Below are 20,553 nucleotides of genomic sequence, written 5' to 3' on the forward strand. Positions count from 1 at the left end.
GAACCAGCGTCCCCTCCGAGGGCAGCGACCCGAACCAGCATCCGCTCCGAGGGCAGCGACCCGAACCAGCGTCCGCTCCGAGGGCAGCGACCCGAACCAGCGTCCGCTCCGAGGACAGCGACCCGAACCAGCGGCCCCTCTGAGGGCAGTGACCCGAATCAGTGGCCCCTCTGAGGGCAGCAGTCCCTCCAAGGGCAGCGACCCGAACTAGCGTCCGCTCCGAGGGCAGCGACCCGAATCAGTGGCCCCTCTGAGGGCAGCAGCCCCTCCAAGGGCAGCAACCCGAACTAGCGGCCCCTCCGAGGGCAGCGATCCGAATCAGTGTCCCCTCCGAGGGCAGCGACCTAAACCAGTTGTCTGCTCCGAGGGCAGCGTCCCGAACCAGCGTCCCCTCCGAGGGCAGCGACCCGAACCAGCGGCCCCTCTGAGGGCAGTGACCCGAATCAGTGGCCCCTCTGAGGGCAGCAGCCCCTCCAAGGGCAGCGACCCGAACTAGCGTCCGCTCCGAGGGCAGCGACTTGAACCAGCGGCCCTTTCGAGGGCAGCGACCCGAACCAGCGGCCCCTCTGAGGGCAGCGACCCGAACCAGCGTCCGCTCCGAGGGCTGCGACCCGAGCCAGTGGCCCCTTTGAGCGCAGCGACCTGAACCAGCGGCCCCTCCGAGGGCAGCAACCCAAACTAGTTGTCCCTCCGAGGGCAGCGAACCGAACCAGTGGTCCCTCTGAGCGCAGCGTCACCAACCAGCGTCCGCTCTGAGGGCAGCCGCCCCTCCAAAGTCAGCATCCCCAGCCAGCGGCCTCTCCAAAGGCAGCGTCTCGAACTAATAGCCTCTTGAACAGCAGCGACTCAAACCAGTGTCCACTCCGAGGGCAGCGACCTGAACCAGCGGCCCCTTTGAGCGAAGCGTCCCCAACCAGCGTCCCCTCCGAGGGCAGCATCTCGAACTAATAGCCTCTTGAACAGCAGCGACTCAAACCAGTGTCCACTCCAAGGGCAGCGACTCGAATCAGCGGCCCCTCCGAACCACTTGCTCTCCTCCGCATTTGCTTCGATGTTTAAATCCTCTCAATGCTTTAATCGGCGAGAAATGTAGTCTAGGGTCTTGAAGGTCTCAACTCTCTTGACCTCAGCAGCATTGACGTTGACAGGAACATGTGCACCACTCCCTTGCCGAAGTCAATGACCAGCTTCTTTGTCTTGCTGACAATGAGGGAAAAGTTATGGTTTTGACACTATATCACTAGGCTCTCTATCTGCTTCCTGTATTCCAACTCACTGTTATTTTAGAAACAGCCTGCTACAGCGCTATCGTTTGCACAGATGAAACTAGGGCCGAATCTGACCGCGCAGTTGTGAGTGTATGGAGAGTAGAGCCACGGTACCTATTAGGAGGAGCACCTTGGAAGTACTTTCCTGTGGGAAATTCCAGGGCGATCATCCAGTGAGGGTATATGGGTAAAACTTAGAAATATGAAGGAAGTGCTCAGTTTGATGAAAGGCTGCACAGTAAGTGGGAATTGGAAGAGCAAATATGTAGATGACTGCACGAATAATAGGGTTGCAATAGCTGGTCATCTTAACTTCCTTATTATTAGAACAACAAACATAAAACAGTGAAGTGCAAGAACAGGCCCTTCATTTCACAGTATCTGTACTGACTGCAATGCCAAATTAAGCTAATTCTCTTCTGCCTGTTCATGATCCATTTACTTCCACTCATGCATATTCATATGTTGATCGAACAGCCACGAGCAATATCTGCTTCTACCTCTCCACTCGGCAGCCTGTTCCAGGCATATACCACTCTGTTTAAAATAAAACGTGTTCTACACATATCCCTTAAACTTATCCCTTCTCATTGTAAATGCATTTAGTTAACTGCATATTTTCCCCTTACATTTGAATTCCCAAAACATAACACCTCACACTTCTTCAGATTAAGCTGCTTCTGCTATTTCTCTGCCCATAACTGAACAACATTCTGATGTATCCTTTGACAGCACTCTCTCCACAAGTCCATCAATTTTTGTTATCTGCAAACTTACCTACCCACTCACCTTAACATTCATGCCACTTTTCTTTGTACCCTGCTACCGTTAAAGTTTTATGCAGTGATAATTTTCAATTTCTGTGATTCTGCACTCTATTTAAAAAATCACAGAAACACAAATATCATATTATATGCCTTTCTCCACCTTCCCTACTAAACATTAGCACTTTTCCACAATAAATTTTATATGACATGATTTTGCCCATTTCATTCATGTCCTCTTGAAGTCTATCATTATCTCCTTTATTATTCACAGTACATTTAAATTTCATGTCGCCTGTAAATTTTTAAATTCTCTCCATTACTCCAAATCCAACACATCAATATACAAATCAGTAAAATATAGTGATCCTAGTACTGACTCTAGTATCCAATAAGCTTTAAATGTCTTTAAAGGGAGCAACATGGTTTAGTCAAAAATACTGCATGTACTACTATCAAGAATTTAATATTTGCCAGCTATGAGTGTAAATTTTCATGGTGAAAATTCAGATTGCTATTCCAGCCTCAAAAGTGAAGTGCCTTCTTACACCTGAAAGTAACAGATTTCAAGGTGCAAATACAAAGGTAAGGTCCCAATCTATTTACAGTGACTACATGGAAGAAACAGCTTGCGTTCTTATCAGTAAATCCAATCTTAATGAATTCAAGGCTCATTTGTGCAATGTTTAAGCAGAGAATATATTGCAGTAATGGAAAATGCTGCACTGTCTGAATTGTTTGAGCATCATATTGTAACAATAACCAAAATCTCCCTCCATATTATCATGCAATTATAGACCTCATGGCATTTTTGTTGAATGCTTGAGAATTGGAAGAAATGCAAAAAGAACAAAGGGAATATCTATGATTGGATGAAGGCACATGGAGATTGAATGGTCCAAGTGGTGACAGAGCTAATTGAAGGCCAGTCAGGAATGAAAGGTGTATGTAGGAAGAGGTAAATAAAATCCGTAATAGTAAGAAATTAACACTGGAAATTTGAGGTACAAGCCTGCATTGGTCTTCCAGATTCAATATTGAATTTACCATTTTCAGATAACTGCCACATTCTACAGTCCTCTCCTAAACACACATTTGGTTATCAAAGAGTCTTTGCCACCTTCCTTCAAAAAGCATCACCGACTTTTCCAAAGGTAGGGGAGTCTAAAATGAATGGATAGGTGTAAGGTGAGAAGGGAATGATTTAAAAGGACCTTACGTTTTTTTTCACACAAAGGATGATGGGTTAATGGGACGATCTACCATTGAAAGTGGTATGAGCAAAAACAATTTATACACTTGATAGACACTTGGAGGGGTTCATAGATAGGGAAGGGTTTGAAGGATATGGGCTAAAAGGACGCAAAATGAATTACTTGAGAAAAGGACCTTGGTCATTTGATGAGTTGAGCAGTTTGGCCTATTTCTGTGCTGTATAGCCCAATGACGCTGTTTACATTGCATTTTTCAATCTCTCTTACTCTTCCCTCTTTTACCCTTTTGTTTTCTTCACCTCTTTTCTTTATCTCTTTGATATTTTTTAATCTCATGCTCTTCCCAGATCTAATGAGGAATCATCAACCTGAAACAGAAACTATTTCCTCCTCCATAGTTACTTTTCAAATTGCTGAGTTTTTACAACATTTTTATTAGTCTTTCATCTAATTCATTATTTTTCAGGGGGTGTGAGCATCACAGAGTCACACACAGTTGGGATGGAGACCAGGAGAGAATTGTCCATGCTGACCAACATTTCATCCTGAGCTAGTCCCATATAACTACACTTGATCCATATCCCTCCAATTCTTCCCTATCTATTGATCTATCCAGAGCAACACACACAAAATGCTGGAGGAAATCAGCATGTCAGTCAGCATTTATAGGAATGAATAAAGTTGATGTATCAGGCCAAAACTCTTCAACAGGATTGAAAAATATCTTTAAAAATTTGTTGTTGTTCCCACTTGTACTTCTTCCTCCAAAAGCTCTTTCAGTATATACACCATCCTCTCTGTGAAAAATCGGCCCAGATATCCCTATTAAAGTTTTCCCCTGTCTCCCAAAAACTCAGGGTCAAGGTAATCGTTTCTCCCTAATTACTTCTGAATGGAGTGAGTTACATGGTCATTTCAGGGTGAAGGACATTGCTCCCGAATTAGAATCACCCATACATAGACTAGAGGCAGATTTCCTTTACACTCTATTGTCGCGAAACAATTGACAGTAGAACGTAAATCATCACAGCAATATTCGATTCAGCGTTTCGCGCTCCCTGGAGTACAAATCGATAGTAAATATTAACAATTTAAATTATAAATCATAAAAAGAAAATAGAAAAGGGAAAGTAAGGTACTGCAAAAAAAAACGAGAGGCAGGTCCGGATATTTGGAGGGTACGGCCCTGATCCGGGTCAGGATCCGTTCAGCAGTCTCATCACTGTTGGAAAGAAGCTGTTCCCAATCTGGCCGTACAGGTCTTCAAGCTCCTGAGCCTTCTCCCGGAGGGAAGAGGGATGAATAGTGTGTTGGCTGGGTGGGCCGTGTCCTTGATTATCCTGGCAGCACTGCTCCGACAGCGTGCGGTATGAAGTGAGTCCAAGGACGCAATATTAAAGAAGATCAGTGAGCTAGATGTGTTTTTATGGTAACCTAGTCATTTTTATGTTAACATTGTTAAGCAGTTACTAAAATGTAACTTAGTAACTGCAGTGAGGCTATGAAGGAGAGCTGGTAAGGAAGTCTTCTTACAAAGCATTTGCTCTATGAGTAACCATGCTGGGCAAGAGTCTGAGGTAAAGGGTGGGCCTTTTTTCCAACATGCAAGAATGGATAGGTGGACAGCCCAGTAATACATTTTAACGTTTCGTAGGGCAAAACCACCTGCTTTCTCGGGCTTTGACAAGTGTTTTTTAGTAATTCTAACAGCTTTATAATTCCAAATGAAGGGTATGATAATTGAATCCAATTGCTTAAAATATGACAGAGGAATAAAACATGGAATTGACTGGAAACGATGAAGAAATCATGGCAGTACAATCATCTTGATTGCGTTAACCCTCCCCACCAAAGAAATTGGAAGGCTTTTCCAAAAGTCAATATTGTGTTTAACCTGCTCAACTCTGTTTCACCAATTCACTTGCAAAGGTTATCTGGGTTTTTTTTGTAATAGTCACACCAAGATGGGAAAAATTATCAGAAGTTATTTTAAAGGTAAATATGCTGTATTAACCACTGCAGTGACTGGCATTAGTTCACTCTTATCCCAATTAATAGAGAAACCTAAGAAACTATCAAAATTATTAGTTAGAGTCAGAAGGGCAGGTATTGATGTTTGTGGGCTGGAGATATATAAAAGGACATTGTCAGTGTATAACGAAAGGTTCGTACAGCTTCGTAGTTAGCAGCACTATAAGAATTTGGAAGCAGATTTAACTACACATTAAGGCCCCAAAAACTTACATTGACACTCTGATTTGTGACAATCATTCCTTTTTGCCTGGCCTGAATGATACTGCTTTTTTTACCTGGAAACAGAGAGGCATCTGTCGTGTAGGTGACATATATATTAATGGAAACTTTGCCTCATTTGCGCAGTTACAAGCAGTTTACATTATCCCTGCATCTAGTTTTTTAGATATTTACAAATTAAAGATTATGTTAGGAAATATGTACCTAAATTCGAAGATTTAGACAAACATGAGGCAATAAATAAATTTGATCCTGTTACTCATAGTACGGTATCCTATTTTTATCAGATCCTACATAATGGAGCTTGGGTGAATACTGCAGGTTTTAAACAGGCATGGGTGGATGAATTGGGTATAGAACTAACAGAGGAGGTCTGGGATGACTGTTTAAAGAGTATACATGACTGTTCGGTCAATGTCAGATACAGATTTATACAGTTTAAAGCAACACATAGACTCCATTATTCCAAAGAAAGTCACATTCATTCTGGTCATGTTGTAAGCTTAATGCATATTGGAAAAGTATTTTTCACTGTTTCTCTGAGGCTTTTGGAAAGCAGTGGGAACCAGACCCGCTCATAGCCATCTTTGGAGCAACAAGCTCCCTATCTTCAGCCAATATGTATAAAAAAAATGGCTGTATTATTCGGAATGATGATTGCTAAGAAGTTAATCCTGCAAATGTGGAAAATGGACTCTGTGCCTATGTACGATCTGTGGCTGAGAGAACTGGCAAATACTTTACATTTGGAGAGACTGAGACTATATAATGAGGACAGAGGAGCCATCTTTGAAAGGATATGGGGCCCTGTATTGGACTTTCTCACAGGGTGAAGATTGAGGTTTTTTGGTGTGGTGCACCTCTGCTGTGTATGTTTACTTTTGCCTTTATATTTTTCTCCCCTTTGCTGCTCATATTTAACTTGATTTTGCAATGGTTGTGGTTTTTGTGGATGTGCTGTATTTTTTTGTTTGTAATAAATAAAAATAAAAATATTTTAAAAAACATTGTTAAGCTTGGATTTTGTTTTAAACAAATGTTTATTTTAAAGAGCTTACAGGAAATACCATTACTGCCCAGCTGAATTGTACTAGTGGTTTTAATCACGTGAGTGTGCAACATTGACCCTGTCTGCACTTCCCACTGCCATGGGAGAGCAAATGATGTAATCAAAGACTGGTCATTGTTTCTTCTCCCTTCTTCCATCATGCAGAAGACATAAAAGACTAAGAGCATGAACAGCTGGACTCAAGGACAGCTTCAATCCCACTTTTTACAATCACACTCTTCAATAGGCCTCTCATGAACTTACAGATGAATTCTTGATCTCCCAATCTACCTTGCACTCTATTTGTCTAACTACACTGTACTTCCTCTGTAACCACAGTGAGCAAGATGGCACCAGTGACTAACAGTGACATTTTGCAGGCAGCTTACAAAACTAGTAGGTATACATCTTCTTCTGAACCGCAATTGCTTCAGTCTGCAGCCTGTAACTTCCCTTTTAAAGATTTACGTTGGAACCAACAATATGATCCAGTGCTCTTGTAATCTCCTGGAGGATTCTGCAAACTAGACTTTCAAGAGTATCAAGAGTACAGATACACCTGGGGTGACCATCACTGGGAGTGGATGCTGCATGGAGGCTTAATAGCAGAAGACAAATGCATGGTCGGCAGTATTATTCTGCTCCAACTAAAGCATCAAGCGAGATTAAAATCCCCAAGGATGAGAGCAGAAAGTGAGCAGGTGTTCTATACCATCTGCCTGTATTTCACCAGTCTCCCTCTCTTCTCACTGATATTATTGGACTTGTTACAGAGTCTTGGGCCCCGCGCCACCAGGTTTTGAAGCAGTTGTTGCCCTGCAGCTATTGGGCTCCTGGATGAGCTTCACGTGCCTCGGCGCTGAATGTGCTCTGCAGCTGTGGACTCAGTTTTGTGGACTGACTCTCAGTTCATGCTCCATGTGTTTTTGTTTCTTTTTTGAAAAAACTATTTGTGCAATTTGTCCTCCTTTGCGTATTGCATATGTGGTAGTCTTGTGTGTGCTTTTAGTGAATTGTATTGTGTTTCTCTGTTCTGTGAGAGCCTGCAAGAAGATGAATCTCAAGGTTGCATATGGTATGCATACTTTGATAATAAATTTGAACTTTGAAGTGCCCCACTATATTCAGCATTCTTTTTTCTTTGACTACCTTGATGAAATTATGTAAAGCATGATCTGTCAGATTGGTACATTACATAGCCACATCTGTGTGGCAGAGTCTACTCTAACTCATAGATGATATCACCATGGTGGGCTGCATCTTAAACAATGATGAGGGAGAGAATACAGGAACAAGATGCCTAGTGGCATGTGTCAGGACAACATTTCCCTCAATGTCAGCAAAACATTATTAGCTTTAGGAAATCAGGTGGAGCACTATATATCAACGGTTCAAAGGTGCTGATGGTTCAGAGCTTCATGTTCCAAGGTATAAACATCATCAATAGCTTGTCTTTGTCCAACCACATAGTTTCTATGGCCAAGAAAGCTCACCAGCACATCTAATTTCTCAGAAGGCCAAGGTATGTCAATCTTATCCTTCACAATTTTTTACAGATGCACTAAAGATGCACCCTGTGGTAGATGCAGCTCAGTACATCACAGAAAACAAACTTCCCTCCACTTACTCTCTCCACACTTGTTGCTGCCCTGTAAAGCAGCCAACATAATCAAAGACCCCTCACATCCCAGACATTCTCTCTTCTGCTTTCTGTTGTGCTGAAGATACAATGGCTTAAAAACACCATTAAGCTCAAGGACAGCTTCTATCCTGCTGTTATTTGATTCCTGTAAGTTAAAGTGAACTTTTGTTCTTCTGATCAATCTTATAATGGCACTTGCACCTTATCATCTACCTGGAGTGCACTTTGTAACTGTAATTGTAATGCTATATTTTGTATTCTGTTATTGCTTTTCACTTGTACTCCCTCAAAGCACTTATGTTCTGAAATGATCTGTATGAATGGCTTCTATAACAGAATTTTTCACTGTATCTTAGTACTTGTGACAAAAATAAATCAATTCCAAATCCCGTTTCAAAATCACAATAATAAAATGATGCCACCACCAGAATGGTACAACACAGGAACAGATCCTTTGGCCCACAATACCAAATTAAACTAAACCTCTTCTGCCTGCAATGATCCACATCCCTCCATCCCTTGCATATTGGTATGCCTAACTAAAAGTCTCTCAAATGCTACCATTGTATCTCTTGCCAATGCTACCTCTGGCAGCCCATTCAGTGTAAAATTCTAATGAGTGTAAAGTTCTAAACTTAAGGAAAGATATTAAGTCATATTATAAGTTTCTATAAGTATCCTCAACTCAATGACTTTCATTTAACTACTTAGTCTCTTTTCTGAAGCAGAATAGCTGTCAATAATCACTATTTTGAGCAATAGATCCTCACTCCCAACCAAGGAGGTGATATTTCCAACTAATGAAACAGACTAACCACCAAGATTTGATTTCAAATGGAGCACATTTATTTTGAAGGTTGAGAAAGGGGAAAACAGAAATAAATCAAACAGAGCGTGCAACAGAGATGATAGAAAGGACAGGCAGGAGATGAGACATAATCACAGCCAGTGGGATGATTTACAGGGCAACAGAGATGTGCTGCAGTTAAAACAGAAAGCAACAAATACTGGACTACTGATTGGCAAGTATGATGTTGTGACCATCTCTGAAACTTGGCTAAAGGATGGCTGCCATTGGGAGTTGAATGTCCAAAGATATACAGTGTATCAGAAAGATAGGTTAGTAGGCAAGGGGGGTGGTGTGGTCCTATGTTTAAAAATAATATTAAATCATTAGAAAGGGATGGCATAGGATCGGAAGGTGTGGAGTCTCAAAGGGTTGAGTTAAGAAATGGCAAGGGTAAAAGAACCCAAATGACAGTTGTACACAGGCCTCCAAACAGCAGCTGGGATGTGGATTACAAATAACAGCAGGAGATAGAAAAGACATGTCAGAATGGCAATATCATGATAATCATTGGGGATTATTGCATGAAAATGGATTGGGAAAACCAGGCCAGTACTGGACCTCAAGAGAGAGATTTTATAGAATGTCTAAGGGATGGCTTCTTAGAACAGCTTGTTGTTGAGCCCACTAGGGGATCGGCTATGCTGGATTGGATGTTACATAGAAACATAGAAAATAGGTGCAGGAGTAGGCCATTCGGCCCTTCGAGCCTGCACCACCATTTATTATGATCATGGCCGATCACCCAACTCAGAACCCCGCCCCAGCCCTCCCTCCATACCCTCTGATCCCCGTAGCCACAAGGGCCATATCTAACTCCCTCTTAAATATAGCCAATGAACTGGCCTCAACTGTTTCCTGTGGCAGAGAATTCCACAGATTCACCACTCTCTGTGTGAAGAAGTTTTTCCTAATCTCGGTCCTAAAAGGCTTCCTCCTTATCCTCAAACTGTGACCCCTTGTTCTGGACTTCCCCAACATCGGGAACAATCTTCCTGCATCTAGCCTGTCCAATCCCTTTAGGATTTTATACGTTTCAATCAAATCCCCCCTCAATCTTCTAAATTCCAACGAGTACAAGCCCAGTTCATCCAGTCTTTCTTCATATGAAAGTCCTGCCATCCCAGGAATCAATCTGGTGAACCTTCTTTGTACTCCCCCTATGGCAAGGATGTCTTTCCTCAGATTAGGGGACCAAAACTGCACACAATACTCCCGGTGTGGTCTCACCAAGGCCTTGTACAACTGCAGTAGTACCTCCCTGCTCCTGTACTCGAATCCTCTCGCTATAAATGCCAGCATATGATTTGCCTTTTTCACCGCCTGCTGTACCTGCATGCCCACTTTCAATGACTGGTGTATAATGACACCCAGGTCTCGTTGCACCTCCCCTTTTCCTGATCGGCCACCATTCAGATAATAATCTGTTTTCCTGTTTTTGCCACCAAAGTGGATAACTTCACATTTATCCACATTAAATTGCATCTGCCATGAATTTGCCCACTCACCCAACCTATCCAAGTCACTCTGCATCCTCTTAGCATCCTCCTCCAATCTAACACTGCCACCCAGCTTCGTGTCATCCGCAAACTTGGAGATGCTGCATTTAATTCCCTCATCCAAGTCATTAATATATATTGTAAACAACTGGGGTCCCAGCACTGAGCCTTGCGGTACCCCACTAGTCACCGCCTGCCATTCTGATGAGGTCCCGTTTATTCCCACCCTTTGCTTCCTGTCTGCTAACCAATTCTCCATCCACATCAATACCTTACCCCCAATACCGTGTGCTTTAAGTTTGCACACTAATCTCCTGTGTGGGACCTTGTCAAAAGCCTTTTGAAAATCCAAATATACCACATCCACTGGTTCTCCCCTATCCACTCTACTAGTTACATCCTCAAAAAATTCTATGAGATTCGACAGACATGATTTTCCTTTCACAAATCCATGCTGACTTTGTCCGATGATTTCACCGCTTTCCAAATGTGCTGTTATCACATCTTTGATAACTGACTCCAGCAGTTTCCCCACCACCGACGTTAGGCTAACCGGTCTATAATTCCCCAGTTTGTCTCGCCCTCCTTTTTTAAAAAGTGGGGTTACATTAGCCACCCTCCAATCCTCAGGAACTAGTCCAGAATCTAACGAGTTTTGAAAAATTATCACTAATGCATCCACTATTTCTTGGGCTACTTCCTTAAGCACTCCAGGATGCAGACCATCTGGCTCTGGGGATTTATCTGCCTTCAATCCCTTCAATTTACCTAACACCACTTCTCTACTAACATGTATTTTGCTCAGTTCCTCCATCTCACTGGACCTTCTGTCCCCTACGATTTCTGGAAGATTATTTATGTCCTCCTTAGTGAAGACAGAGCCAAAGTAATTATTCAATTGGTCTGCCATGTCCTTGCTCCCCATAATCAATTCACCTGTTTCTGTCTGTAGGGGACCTACATTTGTCTTTACCAGTCTTTTCCTTTTTACATATCTATAAAAGCTTTTACAGTCAGTTTTTATGTTCCCTGCCAGTTTTCTCTCATAATCTTTTTTCCCCTTCCTAATTAAGCCCTTTGTCCTCCTCTGCTGAACTCTGAATTTCTCCCAGTCCTCAGGTGAGCCACTTTCTCTGGCTAATTTGTATGTTTCTTCTTTGGAATTGATACTATCCCTAATTTCTCTTGTCAGCCACGGGTGCACTACCTTCCTTGATTTATTCTTTTGCCAAACTGGGATGAACAATTGTTGTAGTTCATCCATGCAACCTTTAAATGCTTGCCATTGCATATCCACCGTCAATCCTTTAAGTGTCATTTGCCAGTCTATCTTAGCTAATTCACGTCTCATACCTTCAAAGTTACCCCTCTTTAAGTTCGGAACCTTTGTTTCTGAATTAACTATGTCACTCTCCATCTTAATGAAGAATTCGACCATATTATGGTCACTCTTACCCAAGGGGCCTCTCACGACAAGATTGCTAATTAACCCTTCCTCATTGCTCAAAACCCAGTCCAGAATAACCCGCTCTCTAGTTGGTTCCTTGACATGTTGGTTCAAAAAACCATCCCGCATACATTCCAAGAAATCCTCTTCCTCAGCACCTTTACCAATTTGGTTCACCCAATCTACATGTAGATTGAAGTCACTCATTATAATTGCTGTTCCTTTATTGCACACATTTCTAATTTCCTGTTTAATACCATCTCCGACCTCACCTCTACTGTTAGGTGGCCTGTACACAACTCCCATCAGCGTCTTCTGCCCCTTAGTGTTACGCAGCTCTACCCATATCGATTCCACATCTTCCCGGCTTACGTCCTTCCTTTCTATTGCGTTAATCTCTTCTTTAACCAGCAACACCACCCCACCTCCCCTTCCTTCATGTCTATCCCTCCTGAATATTGAATATCCCTGAACATTGAGCTCCCATCCTTGGTCACCCTGGAGCCATGTCTCTGTGATCCCAACTATATCATAATCATTAATAACAATCTGCACTTTCAATTCATCCACCTTATTACAAATGCTCCTTGCATTGACACACAAAGCCTTCAGGCGTTCTTTTACAACTCTCTTAGCCCTTATACAATTATGTTGAAAAGTGGCCCTTTTTAATGCTTGCCCTGGATTTGTCGGCCTGCCACTTTTACTTTTCTCCTTAGTACTTTTTGCTTCTACCCTCACTTTACACCCCTCTGTCTCTCTGCACTGGTTCCCATCCCCCTGTTGTGAACTAACCTCCTCACGCCTAGCCTCTTTACTTTGATTCCCACCCCCCAACCATTCTGTTGTGCAATGATCTGGAGAGGATAAGAGAGCTTAAGGTTAAGGAACCCTTAGCGAACAGTGATCACAATATGATCGAGTTCACTTTGAAATTTCAGAAGGAGAAATTAAATTCCAATGTGTCGGTATTTCAGTCGAATAAAGGAAATTACAGTGGCATGAGAGGGTATCTGGCCAAAGTTGTCTAGAAAGGGACACCAGCAGAAAGGACAACAGAGCAACAATGGCTGGACTTACTGCAAAAAAATGAGGGAAAACGGATATATTCCAAATAAGAAGAAATTTTCAAATGGAAGAAGGACACTACCGTGGCTGACAAGTGAATTCAGAGCCAAAGGAAAAGAAAAAGAGAGGGCATATAAGGAAGCCAAAACTAGTGGCAAGATAGAGGATTGGGAAACTTTTAAAAACTTGCAGGAGGAAACTAAGAAGGTCATTAGGAAGGAAAAGATGAATTATGAAAGGAAGGCGGTGACTAGCATTAAAGAAGTTACGATACTAAAAGCTTTTAAGTATATAAAGGGTAAAAGAGAGTTGAGGGTAAATATAGCACCTATAGAAAATGACGCTGGAGACATCTGCAGTATACCAGACGTTCAAGAGTGTCAAGGAGGTGAAGTATGTGCAGTGAAAATTACGACTGAGAAGGTGCTCAGGAATCTTAATGGTCTGCGGGTGGATAAGTCTCCTGGACCTGATGGCATGCACCCTCGGGTTCTGACAGAAGTAGCTGGAGATGTTACGGAGGCATTAACGATAATCTTTCAAGAATCGATAGATTCTGGCATTGTACCAGATGACTGGAAAATTGCAAATATTACTCCACTATTTAAGTAGGGTGGGAGGCAGCAGAAAAGAAACTATAGACCTGTTAGCCTGACATCAGTGATAGGGAAGTTGTTGGAAATGATTGTTAGAGATGAGATTACAGAGAACCTGGAAGCACATGACACGATAGGTCAAAGCCAGCATGGTTTCCTAAAAGGAAGATCCTGCCTGACTAACCTACTGCAATTTTTAGAGGAAATTACAAGCAGGGTAGACAAATGAGATGCAGTAGATGTGGTGTGCTTGGATTTTCAGAAGGCCTTTGACAAGGTGCCGCACATGAGACCGCTTAGCATGATAAGAGCCTGTGGAATAACAGGGAAGTTACTAGCATGGGTGGAGCATTGGTTGATCGGCAGAAAGCAGAGAGTGGGGATAAAGGGATCCTACTTTGGCTGGCTATATTTACCAGTGGAGTTCCACAGGGGTCAGTGTTGGGAGTGCTGCTTTTTACAATGTATGTCAATAATTTGGACTATGGGATTAATGGATTTGTGGCTAAATTTGGTGATGATACAAAAGATAGGCAGAGGAGTGGGTAGTGTTGAGGAAACAGAGAGCCTGTAACGAGACTTCGATAGTTTCGGGGCATGGGCAAAGAAATGGCAAATGAAATACAATGTTGGAAAGTGTATGGTCATGCACTTTGGTGGAAGAAATAAATGGGCAGACTATTATTTAGATGGGGATAGAATTCAAAATGCAGAGACGCAAAGGGACTTGAGAGTCTTTGTGCAAGATACCCTCAAGGTTAACCTCCAAGTAGAGTCGGTGGTGAAGAAGGCAAATGCAATGTTGGCATTCATTCCTAGAGGTATCGAATATAAGAGTAGGGATGTGATGTTGAGGCCCTATAAGGCACTCGTGAAACCACACTTGGAGTATTGTGTTCAGTTTTGGGCTCCGTATTTTAGAAAGGATATACTGACACTGGAGAGGGTTCAGAGAAGATTCACGAGAATGATTCCAGGAATGAAAGGGTTACTGTATGAGGAACGTCTGGCAGCTCTTGGGCTGTATTCCCTGGAGTTCAGGCGAATGAGGGGGGATTTAATAGAAACATTCTGAATGTTAAAAGGCCTGAACAGATTAAAAATGGCAAAGTTATTTCCCGTGGTAGGGGAGTCTAGGACAAGAGAGCACAATTCAGGATTGAAGAACGTCCATTTAGAACAGAGTTACAGAGAAATTACTTCAGTCAGAGGGTGGTAAATCTGTGGAATTTGTTGCCACGAGCGGCTGTGGAGGCCAAGTCATTTTGTGTATTTAAGTCAGAGATAGATAGGTTCTTGATTAGCCAGGGTATCAAAGGGTATGGGGAGAAGGCAGGGGAGTTGAGATGACTGGAAGAGTTGGATCAGCCCATGATTGAATTGCGGAGCAGACTCGATGGGCCGAATAGCCTACTTCTGCTCCTATATCTTATGGTCTAATTCTAAAATAGATTATATTTTCACAAAGGTTTTTCAAATACAAGTACCATTCTTACAAACTAGAAAAAGTGTACCAAGAAGTTATAGGCAAACAAATTGTCCATCACACAAAGGAGGATCTGGGAAGAAATCCTTGAATTGTTAGATCAAGAGCAGATCAAGAGGATGGGTAAATAGTTCTAATGATAGATCCAATTTTTTAAACAATAGGCTCTTAAACCTTAGACAGATTCTTCTGCTGTGCTAAAGAGCTGCGTTTAGTGTTTGGCCTCGTAAGTCTGGATAGAGAATATCCATCACAGTTTCAGCATTTATCACTCTTTTAAAAAAATGCTCCATGTGTGTAACTTTACTCCTGGAACCTTGTCCTCTAGTATTTGAGATAAAGGAAGACTGAAGGGGACTTGAGACATCTTTCTAGAAAGGATGAGGAGAATATGCTTTCTTCTCTGGGAGGATGTAGTATTAGGGATCTCTATTTAAAATCAAGGGGTTTATCATTTAAGACAGATGAGATAAGAGTCTTCCCGCAGTTGCTTGTGATAGTTGGAGCTCTCTTCCTCCAGGACAATTGGAAGAAGATTCTTTGAATATTTTTAATGCAAAAATACAGAAATTCCTGAAAAATAATGGGATGGAAATTTTCTGGGAGTAGAAGAGAATGTAGCCATGATGGCTGAACAAGCTAGATGGGTTGTATGTTCATGTATTTCTATAAGAAAACTGAAATAATAATGGGATTATTGACAACTGGAGCTGTTGAAGACTAAAATTTCTGCTTTCCAACTAAGGGGAAAGGTAGGTTTAAAAGAGCAACAGGTATTATCTTCGTCATAAATAATGAACTGAAAAACAAAAAAAAAAGCTCTCTTTGATCTAAGACAATTCATTTTAGCTGAATTGGCTCTTTCTATCATCTCAGACTTTATTTATCGGATTTAGGAACATTACATCATTGCAATGAATATTAGTTGCACACTTCCTAATTCACAATTCTAAGTTGAAATGCATGCTCATCATTGTGTTAGTAAGCTGATAGTTGCCTCTCAGTCACAACGGTCCAACACTTGTCATTCATTAGCAATATCACAACTGCAGTGAATTCTACCTCCTAGAGAACCTACTGGTATGAAATGGCTGTTTAGAGATGTGCTCCATAGGCCTATGAAGAACGAATGGGCAATTATTTCCTCAAGTTGAACTGCTCCTATTACTTTCAACTGAATATATACAGAGCTACAGATAAATAGTAGTCTGAGCCCCGTTCAATAAAATACTCCATACAGAGTGTATATTTTCTCTTTTGCAAACTGCACAGAATCAATCATGAACCGAATGATGCATAATAGCGATTTGAAGTGAGACCAATCATGCTTGGAATGTTTTGACATGTGTTGCTGAGTTGTGAGATGATTAAACCCTTATGGGTCAGAGTATTTGGTGTCTTTGCTGAAATTCTTCAAGCTGTAATCTCCGAATGACCATTAATCAATACATTGATTGATAAGGGCAAGGTGCGGAGTGTGGGGAAGGAGTGGGGAGTGGGGGAGCTGAGGGGCCACTGGAGAAGGAGTGGAAGTGATTGCTCAGTGATGAAGTCTGTTAAAAGCAAATGATTTTCTCTCCAGGGTTCATTTACGGTTGAAAAAATAGGTGATTTGTCAATAGAACAGGAGAAATCATAGACCAGAGCCTAGAGAGTGACTTCACACTTGGTGGGATTAGTAATCCTTTATTCATAACTCAGCCTGTTCAGTGTCAGCTATTGAGAAGGTGACCTCAGAATCAGATCCAACTGAACCTCCGAAAAATATCTTTCTCCTGCATGTTCCAAAATAAAATTAATAATATACAGAGAACACCCTTAGTTTTTATAACATAGGAGCAAACAAATACACATCCATTACTCTGACTGCAATACTTAATGAAGTGCTACGCTTGGTTGCCGGAATAACAGATGGGCTTTTTGGTTGCAAGCTCTCATCAATTGCCTCTCTTGGATATTGTGTGGATATAAATAGTGCTGTGAATTTCTAATACAATGATCCTCCAATATCCTGATGGTTTAAAATAAACCGAGGGATATGAGGGAAACAAAATTTATCAAAGGATTTAAAATAAAGACTTACATATTTAGGGCAATGAGAGATACCCAGTGGGATGAAGATTATTACACAGCATTTTTAGAGGGAGTCTCGTGTTTTCCTTTTATTTGAAACTAAATAGTGAATGCTGGCAACCTGGCAACACTCTGCAGGTCAAGGGACATTTATGAAGAGAGTGACTGGGTTACATGGGCTTCATCAGAACTGGGAAAATCTGTACACGTTTTAAGGTAGAGACATAAGGGGAGAATGAAAACAAAAGGAGGAACTGTGATTGGATGGAACTGACTGACTAAAATCACCTATAGATCTGAAGGAGGTTTGATGGGAAACTGAATAAAATCTGAAATTAACAACAAAAGTAAGTAGTGGACATGTGAACAACAGAGACTGATATCTTTTAACTAGATCTGTTTGTTCAGGATGACAGCTTCGCTCTGAGGCCAGCATTTAATATGCATCTCTGGATGTTGCACCATCTCAGAGACTGGCTGATTGCAGCAAGGTTGACAGCTTTTATGAACATTACTAACAGCATTCTGGTAGCTTTGTGGTTGTCATTAGCATCTGCTTTTTATTCCATATTCATCAATACTCTAGATGACATGGTGGTATTTTAAGATAACAAACCTCTAGATTATTATCCAGCAAATTAACTACAATGCCATCCTACCTCTTTATTTACAGCACAGAATAGGCTCTTCTGGACCTTCAAGTGGCGCTGCCAGCAATCCCCCAATTTAACCTGCGCCTAATCGCGGGACAATTTACAATCACCACTTAACCTTCCAACTGATACGTCTTTGGACTATGGGAGGAAACCAAACACCCAGAGGAAACCCAGACAGTCATGGGGAGAACATGAAAACTCCTTACAGGCTGAGGCAAGTATTGAACCCGGGTCACCTGTACTGTAATGCGACGATCTCCACCCTTTATACCAATGTGTTCTGCAATTCCAAGAAAGCATTAGATATGGTCCTGACAGGCAGTAGACCCTGGGTTGATTTCCTAGCTGATGTTAACTGAGTGGCAATGGGTACAGATCTGGTACAGATTTTTGGAGCAGTTTGCCAACATTTTCACTAAGGATTGCTGTCCATTGGCAGTTAGTGAAGAGCACAGAATATGAGGTAAGTTGCTATATTATGTCTACTCTTGCGTTTGCTGCTTTCCAGAGATTTGGTGAGTTGTTACAATATAACTGCTCACAATATGAAAAGATCTACACTCCCAAGACGATTACTTTCCTTAGTTATTTTGGATAAAAGGGTTGCAGTGGGGGCAGATCTGTGGTTTTCTCTTTGCTTTCCCAACTTGTAGCCCAACAATAAGTACATAAGTAAAGAAGCAGGAATAGACAATATAGTTGATCAAGCACACTTCTCCATCCGATAAGATCATAGCTGATTTAATTGTTGGTTTCAGCTTTCCCGTCTAATTCTCATATTCAGTGATTTCAGTAAAGTTCAAAAAATTAACAATTTCAGCTTTGGATGTACTTAATGACATTATATATAAAGATGTCAGAGTCACAGACCTATGGGAGAGGAATGTCTTTCTTATTTTAATCATAAATAGATGTTCCTTATCTTGAGATGATGCTTCAGTTCTGGAATTACCCATCCAAGAGAAAAAAAAATCTCTCAGCAAATATCTTGTCAAGCCTTCCCAATGTCATACATTCTTCTCACTCTTTATTTTAGAGTTTATGGACCAATTCTAATCCATCCTTCCTCGTGAACTGACATCTTCATCAAATATACTTTCACCATATCATTGTAAACCAACTATACCTCTGCTTATGTGTGTGGTTTCTTGGACATGGCTCTACAGATGCGCCTTGTGCTCTAGAGTGCTGTCACTATATCTCCGTAGTTACAGCTGGATCTTAATCATTTTCTATTCCATTTTCCTTTCAATCAGCATGAAGAATCTCTATATCCTACAATACAGCAAATCCTAGCCACAGCAATGAGAACACCAAATCCTAACCATACTTCCTGTGCGCACTAGACTGCCAGAGACTGTCACTGGACTAACTTATCCCAGGAACACAAAGCCTGATATCTATTGTTTAGGATTCCAGTTATCAGGGTCTGGCTTTGTATGAAAGAACAGAAGAACTTTTGTCATTAGTGGATTTGAGAAACTAGATAATAACACAAAAATGTTAAATCCTTCCTTTTACTACTGATGCAACTTAAAGGGGAAAAAGTTCAATGAAAACACCTCCATGAAACTACACACTGAGTGAGGATCGCTATCCATCAGAAGTGCACAGCACTCAGATGTACAACTTACTCAGTTTTCTATTTACTAGATACTATAATCATGATACTAAATAGACTGGAAGTCAAGGGTTGGTTGTGGAGTTGAGTGTCATGACATATTAAACTCTCCCACCTACTTAAAATAAAACAAGACCCCTCTTGCCTGATATATATTGATGACAATTCAGTGCAAAAGCGTACAACTGGACATTCCTTTTGAACCCATTGTTCTCCATTGCATTGTAATTGGTAGGGAATGACAGGTTCAAGTCTTGATTTGAAAGGCAGGAAATTGACACGTTATGCTTTGTTTTGTGGCCCAGTAGAGCATTCCTTTCCCTCCTAGTAAGCAATTAAAAGAACTGTTGACATTTTTGGTCCTCTTCTGGGCATACAACTCAGTTGCATGCCCTCATGAAGCCAGCAGCTGAACATTCACTACCAATATAAAATAGTGTCAAGATCAGATCAATGTTCTCTGTCCCTGGTTTTTATTATTTTTTTAAAGAGATATCTACTAGCTTCTTATATCTCCTGTGATCTGGGAGTTGAGCCAGCAGGACTTGGCAGCACTGGAGAGGAGATTCTGCCTTCTTATTATCACAATTCTCTGAAGGTCCTCTGCTCTGCTCACAAGACTTGGAGGTAAAATTTTAAATCTGCTCTGTTCCCTGTAAACATTGATCTCTCAAGGATTTAACCTACACTTGGGGCTACTTTATAAGGTTCTTAATAAAGTGGCCACTAAGTGTGCATTTGTGATCTTCTGTTGCTGTAGCCCATCAACTTAAAGGTTCGACATATTTTGCATTCAGAGATGCTCTTCTGCTCTCCACTGTTTAAAGTGTAATTATTTTAGTTACTGTTGCCTTCCTGTCAGCTTGAACGACTCTGACCTCGCTTATTAGCAAGTTGTTTTTAACCTAAAGAACTGCCACTCACTGGAACTTATTTTATTTTTGCACCATTCTCTGTAAACTCTATAGAGACTGTTCTGTGTGAAAATACCAGGAAATCATCAGTTTTTGAGATACTCAAACCACTCCACTTAGCAACAAAAATCATTCCATGGTCTAAGTTACTGAGGTA

This window comes from Mobula birostris, chromosome 2 (assembly GCF_030028105.1).
Source record: "Mobula birostris isolate sMobBir1 chromosome 2, sMobBir1.hap1, whole genome shotgun sequence".
NCBI classification, from domain to species: Eukaryota; Metazoa; Chordata; class Chondrichthyes; order Myliobatiformes; family Myliobatidae; genus Mobula; species Mobula birostris.